The sequence below is a fragment of the Notolepis coatsorum genome, assembly GCF_963971535.1.
Source record: "Notolepis coatsorum genome assembly, chromosome: 3".
In the NCBI taxonomy this organism is placed as follows: Eukaryota; Metazoa; Chordata; class Actinopteri; order Aulopiformes; family Paralepididae; genus Notolepis; species Notolepis coatsorum.
The window spans coordinates 107,703,364-107,717,405 of NC_140167.1; the positions used below are offsets into that span (position 1 = coordinate 107,703,364).

At 43.2% G+C, this 14,042-nt stretch overlaps 1 pseudogene across 1 annotated transcript in view; it reads right to left on the reverse strand.

Moving 5' to 3' along the window:
* LOC311225946 (ATP-binding cassette sub-family C member 4-like) overlaps positions 1-14,042 on the reverse strand; it is a 156,913-nt pseudogene that overhangs the window by 22,500 nt on the left and 120,371 nt on the right. Inside the window, exon 20 of the transcript in view lies at positions 10,420-10,617. The product of the transcript in view is annotated as an ATP-binding cassette sub-family C member 4-like (transcript). The remainder of the gene's footprint in view (positions 1-10,419; positions 10,618-14,042) is intronic.

Consider the following 14,042-nt stretch of genomic DNA (forward strand, 5'->3'; position numbering starts at 1 on the left):
GCAAAAGAGGACGTTTGGTCACCCTGCTTTAACCTATTGGTAAACTAACGTATTGATGATAATATACATTATAACTGCTGTTGTGACATGGTTATGATGTTTATACTTGAATACGTTTGAAAAATAAAATGATAATTTTGTCAGACTGTCTGCAGAGCTTGATTTATGCGCTGGCGGAACGCACGGGCTAAAGAGGTTAATATCTTTGGAACCGCTTGTGTTAAATTGTATCTGAATTGAATTGAATTGATCTTCTCTCCGTCACAATTGAAAGTGTATTTCTCCATCGCATAAAAGCTGGCTGACAGGGCGCCCCAGTGGCGAACCACATAACGCGCTGAGTCGCGGCACGGCCAACCCGGGTTCGATTCCCGGACCCGTCGTTATTTGCCGAATGTCTTCCCCCCACTCTGTCTCCCGTTCCTCCTCTCTCTCTCTCTACTGGACTGCCCAGTAGCAAAAAAGCGATAAACGCTAAAAAAGAAATATAAAAAAAAAAAATAAGCTGGCTGACAGTTGCATAGAATAATCTACTCCAGTACATGCTCCTCAAGTCTGTAAGCTTGCGCATAACGGAGTATAGAGAGAAGGCTCTATAGCAGAGGTCCCCAACCATCGGGTCGCGGACCGGTACCTGGCCGTGGATCATTTGGTACCAGGCCGCAAAGAAAGAATAAAGTTGTTGGTAGCACTTTATAATAACACCCTGTTATAATACATTTATAAGGTATTTGTAGATAATGAACTAATCATGAACAAACCATTTATATACATTCATAAATGATTATTAAATCATTTATAACTATATTTGTATAACATTTACAGATTAGTTCTACATTATTTATAACTCATTATCAACATTGTTTGTACTTGATTTGTTCATCATTAAATAATGTTGTTTAATGTGTAGTAACACATTTGTAGATGCTTTGAAAAATGGATATGAAAAAACGACTATAGTGTATCTCCATTTATTTTTCATGTTCAACAAATGATTTGTTAAGACATTCATAAAACATTTATAAATCATTTGCAGATGCTATCGTGGGGGCCAATCTAAAGTGAAGCCTGTAATATTCATGCTTTGAATATACATTTACTGTAATATTCATGCTTTGAATATATCATTTACGACAGGCGCGCCAGGCGCACCTTCCTATTATGTATACCTGACAAGGGGTCCTGACAGTCAGTTGGCTGCCAGCCGTGGATGGAGTTACACTCATGCTTAACGAGTACTTACCTTTGAATAAATATCTAAATGCAATCTCCTCGTCCTGAAGATTATTCTATATAAATCGAATACGACATGGTGTCAGAAGCGGGATGAACATGGATATCAACGGAGTCCCGTCGCCATGGATGAATTGGGATTCTCTGGACTTACCGGGAGAATGGAAGAAGTTCAGGCAGCATGCAGAGCTATTGTTTTCGGGCCCACTCAAGAAGAAAGGAGAGGACGAGAAATGTAGCTACCTGCTACTGTGGAGCGGAGAAAGAGGGAGAGACATTCACAACACATGGACTCTCAGTGCAGATGAAGCAAAGGTATTGAAGAGCTACTATGACAATTTCGAAGCATATGTACTTCCAAGGAGGAACACGATTTTCGCTAGGTACAAATTCCATGAGAAAACCCAGCAACCTAGCGAGTCATTTGAACAATTTGTCACTGCATTGAAACTACTCGTGAAGGACTGTGCATATGTGAACAATGATGAGATGGTTAGAGACCGCATTGTGTTTGGCATACACTCAGCAAAAGTAAGAGAGAAACTATTAAACGTTGGATCAGACTTGTCGTTAGACAAAGCGGTAGATATAGCTAGAGCCCACGAGCTAGCACAATCACAGATAAAGAGCTTTACTGGCGCCACGAGCAGCGCGCAGGAGCAGCTCCTGCACGAGGTACACAGACATGAACAGAAGTATAGCGCACAGAGATATCGCCCCAGAGCAGAGTGGACAGAGAGAGCGAACAGAGCGAGCGACACAGACACACGTAAGAACTGTGGATACTGTGGGGGTAGAGCTCACAAGGAAGGGGCTAACTGTGTAGCTAGGGGGAAACAGTGCACAAAGTGTGGAAAATGGAACCACTTTGCCAAAGTCTGCAGGGCCGGTAGTTTCCAGAAAAAGTCAGTACACGAGATTAGCATGCGCTCTGAGTCAGGAGAAGAGTCAGACGAACTGTATGTAGACACCGTGACAGACAGACGATTTGATGCAACAGAACAAGCGTTCGCAGACATACAAGTAGGAAAACAGGGCACAGAGCTTAAATTTAAGCTAGACACAGGTGCACAAGTAAATGTAATTCCTTTGAGAGAGTATCACAGGTTACAAGATAAACGCAAAATACAGCCTACTTCACGCAGACTGACAGGATATGGTGGAGAGAAGCTAGTGGTAAAGGGCACATGCACATTAAAGTGTAAATACAAAGAGCGTGGCATGTTGTTAGACTTTTACATAGTAGACACTCAGGCACCCCCAGTTCTAGGTTTACAGGCATGCCTGAATATGGACCTCATTAAACTAGTGTTGTCAGTAAATGCACACACAGATAAACAGACCATCATGGAAGAATACCACGACGTGTTTAAAGGGATAGGACTATTCCCAGGAGAGTGTCACATCCATATAGACCCAGACGCCACGCCAGTAGTCTGCCCACTGAGAAGGACACCGATCGCCCTGCGTGGCCGACTAAAGAAGGAGCTACAGAGTATGGAAGACACACAGATCATCGCTAGAGTCATCGAACCAACGGAGTGGGTCAGTGCACTGGTCATTGTTGAGAAACCACGCACAGGCAAGCTCAGACTATGTTTGGATCCTAAGGAGCTAAACAAGGCTATCAAGCGCCCGCACTACCCTCTGCCGACACTAGAGGACATCACACCCAGACTAACAGGCGCACGCTATTTCAGCGTACTGGATGCAAGGTCGGGATACTGGTCCATCAAGCTCTCCACAGAATCATCGAAGCTGACGACGTTCAACACACCGTTTGGACGATACAGATTCCTACGATTACCATTTGGGCTCGCTTCTGCCCAGGACGAGTTCCAAACGAAAAATCGACGAGACATACGAGGGACTGAACGGAGTAGCAGCTATAGTAGACGACATCCTTGTATATGGCGCGACCAGAGAAGAACACGATAAGAACCTACATGCAATGTTGGTGAGATCACGGGAGAGAGGCGTTCGGCTCAACGCAGACAAGTGCACCATCGGAGCCACCGAAGTGAGCTACTTCGGGCACATCCTTTCAGCTGACGGCATGAAGCCTGACCCAGGCAAGATAGCTGCCATCAAGGAGATGGAGGCGCCAAAGAGCCGTGCAGAACTGGAGACCGTGCTAGGTATGGTCAACTATCTGGCGAAGTTCGCCCCGAGCCTCTCCGAGATCAACGCACCCATGAGACAGCTGCTTAAACAATCGAATGAGTTCCTGTGGGACGCGCAGCACGACGCTGCATTCCAAAAGATGAAAGACATACTTACCAGTGAACCTGGGCCAGTCCTCATCTACTTTGACCCAGATAAGGAGCTCAGCTTACAAGTGGACGCATCAAAGTATGGTCTGGGTGCTGTGCTGATGCAGGAAGGAAGGCCCATTAGCTACGCATCCAGATCACTCACGGACAGCGAGGTCAACTACGCACAAATCGAAAAGGAGATGTACGCAGTCCTTTATGGATTCAAACGCTTCCACCAATATGCCTACGGTCGCCATGTTATGGTGCAATCTGACCACAAGCCCCTGGAGTCGATCATGAAGAAGCCGATCGCCGCAGCCCCACCGCAGTTACAGAGGATGATACTGCAACTACACAAGTACAACTTCACGATCGTGCACCGCCCTGGGAAAGACATCCCAGTAGCCGACACGCTGTCCAGGAAATCACTCACCTCTCACGACGACGGTCTCAGTGAAGGGATGGACCTTCAGGTACACATGGTATACAACAGCTTACCTGTACACGACGACAGGCTACAGGAGATCAGAGAAACAACAGACAATGACACACAGCTAAAGCTGCTCAGTTAGGCTATCCTGGAGGGATGGCCTGAGGAAAGAAAACAATGCCCCCAGAACATCACAGAATACTGGAATCACCGAGATGAACTATCCAAAACGAATGGAATAATTTTCAAAGGGGAGAAAATAGTCATCCCTACCAGCCTCAGAGGAGAGATGCTGATCAAGATCCATGCAGGCCACATGGGAATGGAAAAATGCAAACTGAGAGCACGAGACATCATGTTCTGGCCTGGAATGGGTAGACATATAGAGCAAGTCGTGGAGAAGTGCTCAATATGCCAAGAGCGCCGCCCATCAAACACCAAGGAGCCCATGATGCCTCATCGTATCCCAGACCGCCCCTGGCAGGTTGTAGGGACAGATCTCTTTAACTGGAACAACCAGGACTATGTTGTGACCGTCGACTACTACAGCAGATTCTTCGAACTAGACAGACTTCACAGCACCACATCGGCAGCTGTTGTCCACAAGCTAAAGGCAGCCTGTGCCAGGCATGGCGTCCCAGAGACCATAGTCTCAGACAACGGACCACAATACAAGTCTAAAGAGTTCGAGGCATTCGCCAAGTCATGGGAGTTTACACACGTCACGTCAAGCCCACACTATCCGCAAAGCAACGGACTAGCGGAGAGAACTGTGAAGACGGCAAAATCACTCATGGACAAGGCTAAGGCAGACGGAAGAGACCCGTACCTAAGCCTCCTGGAATATCGTAACACCCCAGTCGACAACTTCAAATCGCCGGCACAGCTGTTGATGAGCCGCAGGCTACGCTCAACCCTCCCGAGCACCAACCAACAGCTGCGGCCAGGGGTAGTAAGCCCCAAAGATGGACATGACAAGCGAGTGCAGAGACAACAGCACCAGAAGAAATACTATGACAGGTCAGCTAGACCGCTGCCCCCACTACATTGTGGTGAATCTGTCAGGCTACAAGAACATGGACGCTGGAGGCCAGCAGTAGTCATACAACCAGCCGACACTGCGCGGTCATACCACGTTCGCACCCAAGATGGACGTGAATACCGCCGCAACCGCAGGTACCTGAGGGACACAAAAGAGGAACACTTCCAGGACAGCGACGGTATGCCAAGTCCAGAGAGCGTCGATCAACCGCCGGAGACCAACGACCCTGAACTGTCAGAGGACTCAGAAGAGAACTCAGCTTCATACTACACCAGATCCGGCCGAGCAGTGAAGCCTCGGGACATTTTAGACCTATAAATGTACAGGGTGCAGGCGGATCGCTGCCCTATTATAACACCATTTACCCCAATGAAAAAAAAAGAAAAAGAAAAAAAAGGGGTGGTGAAATGTAACAAAATATTAATGTATGCTGAAATGATGACTTACTATATGTGTTGAATCTATGACCTACTTACCTTGCTTAATTGTCGATATTTTCCCATTTTGTTAGCAAGCTAATTCTACAAATAAGAACTGCATATGGTAAGAGTGTTGAGACACACGACCAAATAAGCCATGAATACATACCTTTTCACAGCTGAAGTATTCAAATATTAAAGCAGACTTTCCAGAATAAGAGTGCACACAATACGAACTGTAATACCTTGATACATGAATCTTTTATGTTTAACATATTAATCCTACCTGTTTACATTGCCTGGTCCTGACACAGGTAACGCACTTGTTATTGTTTACAAAGAAACTCTTACAGAGTATTGCACAACCTTTCTTTATTTCAATTTTGTTCATAGCTTATAAAGCTTTCTTTAAAAGAAGGAGGATGTAATATTCATGCTTTGAATATATCATTTACTGTAATATTCATGCTTTGAATATATCATTTACGACAGGCGCGCCAGGCGCACCTTCCTATTATGTATACCTGACAAGGGGTCCTGACAGTCAGTTGGCTGCCAGCCGTGGATGGAGTTACACTCATGCTTAACGAGTACTTACCTTTGAATAAATATCTAAATGCAATCTCCTCGTCCTGAAGATTATTCTATATAAATCGAATACGACAAAGCCCATTCATCATTAACAAGTGTCTAATACAGTTAATTATTTGTTTACTTTTTCATCACGTTACAAATGTTGTAGGCAGCTTTCGGATACACCCTTCTTTGTGACATCAAACAGTGACAGAATTAGGACTAAAGATAAATGCAATTTTATTAACATATAAAATACATGTACATGACATAGTGTAACATCGGGGGGCACTAGGACCCAGGAGTACCCTGGCCAGGTATTGAAGAGTATCTAGAGAGGAAGTCTCACGCGAGCGAGACTTGACGTCACGTGTGTTGTCGTCTGTTTGAATGGAAGCACAAGTTATCCGTGCTGCGTCTATACTTTCGCTTTTAATAAGGTATGAGCAGGTTAAACCCCTTTTTTTGTTGGTAAATCTATTCCATCATTTCCGACCTACAAACAACTCTTATATGTTGTGTAGACGTTCGTGTAGATGTGGTGGCCGCTAACGTTACATTTGGTCCTAATGTGTGCTCAGTGTGCTCAGTGATGATGACACGACACAAATAATTATTACTCTTGTGTGTCGTGTCGTCATCACATACATACTGAGCACTGAGCACACATTAGGAACAAATGTAACGTTAGCGGCCACCACATCTACACGAACGTCTACACAACATATAAGAGTTGTTTGTAGGTCGGAAATGATGGAATAGATTTACCAACAAAAAAAGGTGTTTAACCTGCTCATACCTGAAAAGCGAAAGTATAGACGCAGCACGGATAACTTGTGCTTCCATTCAAACAGACGGCAACACACGTGACGTGAAGTCTCGCTCGCGTGAGACTTCCTCTCTAGATACTCTTCAATACCTGGCTGGCCAGGGTACTCCTGGGTCCTAGTGCCCCCCGATGTTACACTATTATGTCATGCACATGTATTTTATATGTTAATAAAATTGCATTTATCTTTAGTCCTAATTCTGTCACTGTTTGATGTCACAAAGAAGGGTGTATCCGAAAGCTGCCTACAACATTTGTAACATGTGATGAAAAAGTAAACAAATAATTAACTGTATTAGACACTTGTTAATGATTAATAGGCTTCACTGTAGATTGGCCCCCACGATAGCATCTGCAAATGATTTATAGATGTTTTATGAATGTCTTAACAAATCATTTGTTGAACATGAAAAATAAATGGAGATACACTATAGTAGTTTTTTCATATCCATTTTTCAAAGCATCTACAAATGTGTTACTATACATTAAACAACATTATTTAATGATGAACAAATCAAGTACAAACAATGTTGATAATGAGTTATAAATAATGTAGAACTAATCTGTAAATGTTATACAAATATAGTTATAAATGATTTAATAATCATTTATGAATGTATATAAATGGTTTGTTCATGATTAGTTCATTATCTACAAATACCTTATAAATGTATTATAACAGGGTGTTATTATAAAGTGCTACCAAGTTGGGTAAAAGGAAATTTATTTTATTTTCATTAGTCTTCCGGGTATTTAACTTTTTTTAAATTCCCACTTCTGCCCGTGCCTCAAAAATTTTCTTGAAAATGAGTCTCCTGTCATAATGCTCCCCTTTGTGTAATTCACTCACAGCTCGGGCTGTGGTTGTGGTAGAGACATGATCATAATCAGGTTTTTATGCACCGAGTCTCCCGAACACGTAGAGCTGAGCTATAGTAACTTTCATGCACCTACCCCCTACCAGTGAATGCCTCTCACCTGGAAAAGGTGGGGGAGGGGTTAGGTGGAAAAAGCCAGTGGGTATTTGCATAGATATCTATAGAACACTAGATAGCTTAAGGCGGAGTCACCAGCGTCACTGAACCGCCGCCATCTTGCTCCAGTTAGCCTTGAGTGAGAGTGAGTGAGCTGCACAGACAAAAATACTCATAACTCGCTGAAATATTGACCTTGGCCGGCAGCGCGGGCAAGCTATCTAGTGTTCTATATATATCTATGGGTATTTGTAGTTCTGCATGCATCTTAAGAGAACAGCCAACAGCCCCTTTGAAGCCCCAACAGGACTTCTGCTCAGGAATTTTCTAAATAAAAGTCTTCAAGTCAAAGTCTATATGTACAGCCACAGCTCTGTCTCACAGCAGTATTGTCTGGACTTCCAGTCACGGATTTTCTAAATAAAAGTAAAAGTATATTAGATTAAATGTATTATTAATGTAACGTTTGTGGCTCTCTCTTTTTCTCTCCCACTCTCTCTCTCACACTGAAGGTCTGCAAAACCAGTCTCTATTGCATTGTCAATGTAGCAGCTCCACTTTATACCTGATGGCATCACATCACGTCTGTTTATTTCCCCCCCTCGCTCTCAAAGCATGCCGCCTGGCAGAGATTTGTGCTCTACTGAGCACACTCTTCTAGTTATGAATGTGTCTGTGGTGGTGAGGAGTATGGAATATAAGAACAATCTTAGGTGCAGGTTTCCTTGTGAAAGGGTCTCAGGGGAGACTGTCAGGATGCACAAAGCCTTTCAGCCCCACGGCAAGCGGTGAAGATGCCTCCCATGGGCTGTCAGAGCCTGGGCCTCTCCACTTATCAACCCATCCATTGTGAAATCAGCCGCCCTGGCCAACCGTAGCCATGCAAAATACACCCCCTGCATTAAACGCAATTTCAATCATGCTCAACCATCTCCCTCTGTCTGCCTCTCTCTCACTGCTCCCTTCTCTCATTCCTTCTTCATCCTCTCCTCTCTTCCCTTTCCTCTTCTCTCCTTCTCCTTCTACCCCCCCCCTCTCCCTCTCTCTCATAGTGAATAAACAGTTGTCACCGTCAGGTAGCTCAGAATACAAATAGGAACAAATGGATCCACTCCAACGGTCTTAATTACATGATATGTATTCCATGAATCACAAATGGTATATTCCCGGAGATTCAGCAGTAGCACAATATGGTGTCCCTTCAATAATTGATTTAGAAAATAATGACACATAAGAAAGAGACGGCACCTACTACACAAGCTGCATATCAACCTAAGTCACGGGCCGTTCACAGGCAGTGAGGGTCACTTTATGCCTGTGTGTTTTGCACATTTAAACTGGTCTCCATAGGTCTGCGTATGGGAGATTGAAAGTATCCGTAGGATACAGAGGCTCTCTGTGCAGATTAAATTCAACTCCCTCTATTTGTATTTATTTTTGTAACCTTTATTTACCCAGGGTGTACGGATGCTCTTTTTCAGACGCTGCTTCACACTCACACAGTTACATTCACACCTGGGAGCTGGCCAGTACAACCACAGTCTGACACACATGGCCACTGAATGCTCAGCTGTTCCACATCAAATCAACCTTGCCATAAAATACTGGTCACAACGCTTCCACTTTGCCAGATCGTAGACTTACATACCGTTAGTCAAGTTCCTATGTCTTCTCTTGTTTGGATGCTTATTTTTGATATTCCATGTTTTGACCTGTTGGAGTTAATAACTTTGTGGTCTGCCTTTTTGTATCCCAGTCTCGGCCTGACTCCCCGCCTGGTGATTCTCCTGTCTGCTACCTTTTTGTTATCCCTGGATTCACTCTTTGTTCATATTTTCTGTTCCCAGGCAATTGGACTGATTGTTCCTGTAGTTTATTTTGATACTTTGTTGATTTGTTTTCGACAATGCTCTGCGTTGCTTTTAGTTTTTGACATTCATTTTGTGTTTTGATCCGTTTACCCCTAGCCCTATTATTCACCTGTTCCATAGACCAAATAAATATACCCGCTGTTGGGTTTTCTCTATTTCCTCGTCTCATCTCGTTTGTGTCTGCGCTTGAGTTCTGATTCTAGTATATTTATTACAAGGCGACCACTGCCTCTCAATATTTAACAAAAATGCACAGACAACCATAAAGTGGGTTCAAATTATTCAAAAGTAGGTCTGTTATACACAAATTGAATCTGACTGGTCAATTAGACATGTATTTAATCTGACTGGTCAGTTAGACATGTATTTAATCTGACTGGTTTGATATAAATGTATTTAATCTGAATGTATTTAATACCATATACCATATAACTTTTTTTTAAGTTTCCAAACCTAATGTTGAGTGTTGTGTTCATTCATGGTTAAAGACAGTAATTGAGTACTTTATGACAATGTATCACATTCATACTCCAAGTGATTTGTACTTCTTCTTCATTTCAAGAGTTCAATTGACCTACAGTATCTCAAGAGTAAAGACCCACCCTCTTTTCTTGATCCTATACGCTTAAGATAAGGTCCATTCAAAACACAGGTTTTGCACAGATGCTGAAAAGCTTTTAACAGAATAATGTAGTCCTATCCAATATGTGAATGCAGTAAGACATAAAGTACAAATTAAACTGACTGAACCAAAAGTGAACTGAGCCCAAACCCAGCTAAAACCAGTTAGGACCTTCTCTTTGGATCTGAAGACAGCCGTCAGGTTCTTTAGCACCAAGGGCCCATCAGCACTGTAGGAGAAGTTGACTTGGTCAAAGACGATAAGGCCGTTCTTGGGCCAATCAGGAGGAGGCCGCTTGTCAGTCTCCCAGGGTGCTTCACTCTCCAGCTCCATGTACTCCACCACTCTCTCCACTGATGTCACTATTTGCTAAGGTAAATATATCCTCACAGTGATTGGTCAAACACACCGTGATGTATCCACCAGTCCCAAAAGGTTCATCCTGAACCCTCCTGTCCCGGCACAAAACCTCTTCAGTAGAACAGTATGTTCAGGCCTGTCACCGTATTGTTTTTTTTACACTGACCTAATCTGGCTGATCCTGTCCAAACCTTTTTTCGTCTGGCAAAACGGATACAAATCTGACAGTGATGACTCCTCATCAGCCCTGTCCAACAAACGGACACTCGTCTTTGAAAAGTATTAAGAACAGACGTAGACGGACTGACACAACGGATCAATCTGGCATCTCCTTAAGGCTCTCTAACTATTATGCAATTGATCCAACGAGTAGGGGAGAACGGGGATAGTTGTCACACTTTTTACTCTAGTGTGAATTGCTCATCATCAAAACATCTTTCAATAGTCATTCCTACATTAAATTGAAGCTTAAGATGTTGGCTTTAAATGTGTATCCCTCTCATTTTCCAACGTATTGTAACAAAGAGTTAATCACCTATCAAAGACACTCTGACACATTGTGCCAACCAACCCCATCATGGGGATGGTTGTCACACACTATGGGGTTGGTTGTCGCCATGTGTTTTAATGGGAGAAATCTTAAAAATAAGACAAGAAGTCAGAACTAAATTTGAAAGTTTAATTGTGTTGACAAATACATAACTTAATGCATCTTGCAACATAAACAAGAACACATCTTTAGGCCATCCTATATAACAAAATAAGAACAAAATAAATGGGCCTAACAATAATAGCCTACACAACTAGGCTACACTCATTCACTTGTTACAGTGATGGCAAATGTAGGGTCTGGGCACTCCAACTAAGCAGAGCTTGTGTGCCCACTGGTTGCACATTCTCCTATACCTCCCCTGAACGGCTGTTGGAGAATGTTTCCATACAAACTAAACAAAAACAATCATCTTCATCCGATAAAGACTTCTCCTGTCTCTTTATTTTCTCTGTCTTCTTCTTGCTGGCTGTCTTTTCCAGGTGGGGTGAAGTGCACTGGGATGCACTAGGCTTGGCAGGTGGTCTAGGCCTGGATGCTAGGCTAGGCTGGTGGACTCCGGGGTCCTGATGGAAAGCGATGGGTGTCTCTTCATGGACCCAGAGAACCAGTCTACCCCTGCCATCTCCTTTTCTGCCCAGTTTGGTCTGACAGCAACATTAGGCCTATTGTGCACTGCAAAGCTATATGCCAGTTTGCGAACTTCAATGGGAGAGGCCAAAATAAATATCGGAGGCAGTTATCAAATATTCCTCCAGCTGACGCTCCTGCTCCTCACTGAAAGCTAGGCGGTTTTTCACGTAGCCTACTGGCACGGATGGGTGGACTTCTTCTCAAGCAATTTATTGCTAATTTATTTTTGAGCAATACCTTGCCAGTGTTCTGTAATTTATACCCAAGTCCTTGCCAGTGCTCCGGATGGACTTGTTATTTAACTTCACCTGCCTGACTGCCCTCAACATGACATCTGGTGGAGTCAGGCCCTTCTTTGTCTTCCTATTAATCTCACCATGCCTGATTTTGACAACATACAGTAAGGGTTGGTTGTCACATGTGACAACCAACCCCAAAGAAAATGTGACGACCAACCCCAACTGGAATGTCTTGATAGCATCAAGACTAACAGCCATCTAACAACTAGTTAGCTAGCTAACAACAATCTAAACTATAGCTATCCCTTCACACTTTTTAAGGGTAATAATTGTTTCATTATAAACCAATTGTGTAAAAGCCTAGAAGAAAAATACTGAGGAGTGGAATATTTACAAATGGACATGAAAAACACAAAAAGTCCTCTCACCTCAAGTTCAGCTGTTTCACTCCAAAGATGACAATGTAGGTGAACTCTGACCCCAATTCTGGACATTTAAATACCAAAATATGGGAGACAGGACCCTTAGATGGGAGGCCGAGTCAGTCTAAAGTGAACTTGATTGATCCATGTTGGCAGACTACACAATTCTTTGTGTGTAATATCTAGTTATTATGTTGAGTCAAAATACGTTTGTTGGCCAGCCGTCTGTTGGTCATCGGTGTTCGTAATCTTACATTTAAATTAAATGTTTGCTCATGCATATCTTTGGACACCTCTAGCTGATAAACCAATCAGGATACAGAAACGGGATTTCGGGACCCCAAAATTGTCAACAAGAACAACGGAGAATGGATCGGTAGCTGATTATACAAAACATGAGACAGTAAATACTATTGTAATAAAACGTTCAAAACTATGTTCAATTTGTGTATTGTTTTGTTACTATATAAGATTGTATTTAGCACTGTATTAACCATAACGACGTCACAGATGAGCTTTAGATGGTTAACGTGATATTAACGTTAGATCCGACGGTCCGACCTAAATACTATTGTAATAAAACGTTCAAAACTATGTTCAACTTGTGTTTTGTTTCTTACTATAAGATTGTATTTCGCACTGTATTAAGCCATATCGACATCAGGTGAGCTTTCTAGCCATTAGATTGTTAACGTGATATTAACGTTAGATACATACTACAAGAACCTAGGCGTCCACAAAGACGACTTCAAACTGGAAATGGTAACTACAGATGAGGTACTCAAAAAACTGAGCGCCCTCCAACCAAACAAGGCCACTGGCCATGACAACATCCCCTCCAAATTCCTCAGAGACTCAGCAGCAGCCATCACCCCAGTCATCACACACATAATAAACCTCTCCATAAAACAGGGACACGTCCCCAAGGACTTCAAAATTGCGAGAGTAACACCCCTGCACAAAAAGGGCAGCAAATTAGACCCGGGTAACTACCGCCCTGTTTCTATCCTTACATCCATCTCGAAAGTCATGGAAAAATAGTATACGAACAGATCGAAAAGTACCTCGCGGAAAAAAATCTAATCTACGAATTCCAATCTGGCTTCAGAACATCCCACTCCACTGACACATGCCTTCTCTACTTGAACGACCACATCAAACAAGAGGTGGACGCGGGCAAATACTGCCGCATGGTCATGCTGGACCTACAAAAGGCCTTCGACACTGTCAATCACACCATTCTGATTGACAAGCTAAAAGCAATTGGTTTTGATAGTTTATCAGTGAGCTGGATACAATCCTACAGTACCTGGAGGGGAGGGAACAGATGGTGGAAGTAAACAGTACCCTATCCCCCCCCCTCACAGTGAGCTGTGGTGTTCCACAAGGAAGCATACTAGGACCGCTACTATTCCTAATTTATGCAAATGACATGTCGTCAGCTTGTGACTGCAACTTGTTCCTGTTTGCGGACGACTCAGCCCTGCTGGTCTCTGACAAGAACAAGTTGCAGGTTGAAAAAGCCCTCAGCTCGGAACTAGGCAAAATCTGCATATGGCTCGCCGACAACAAACTATCATTACACATGGG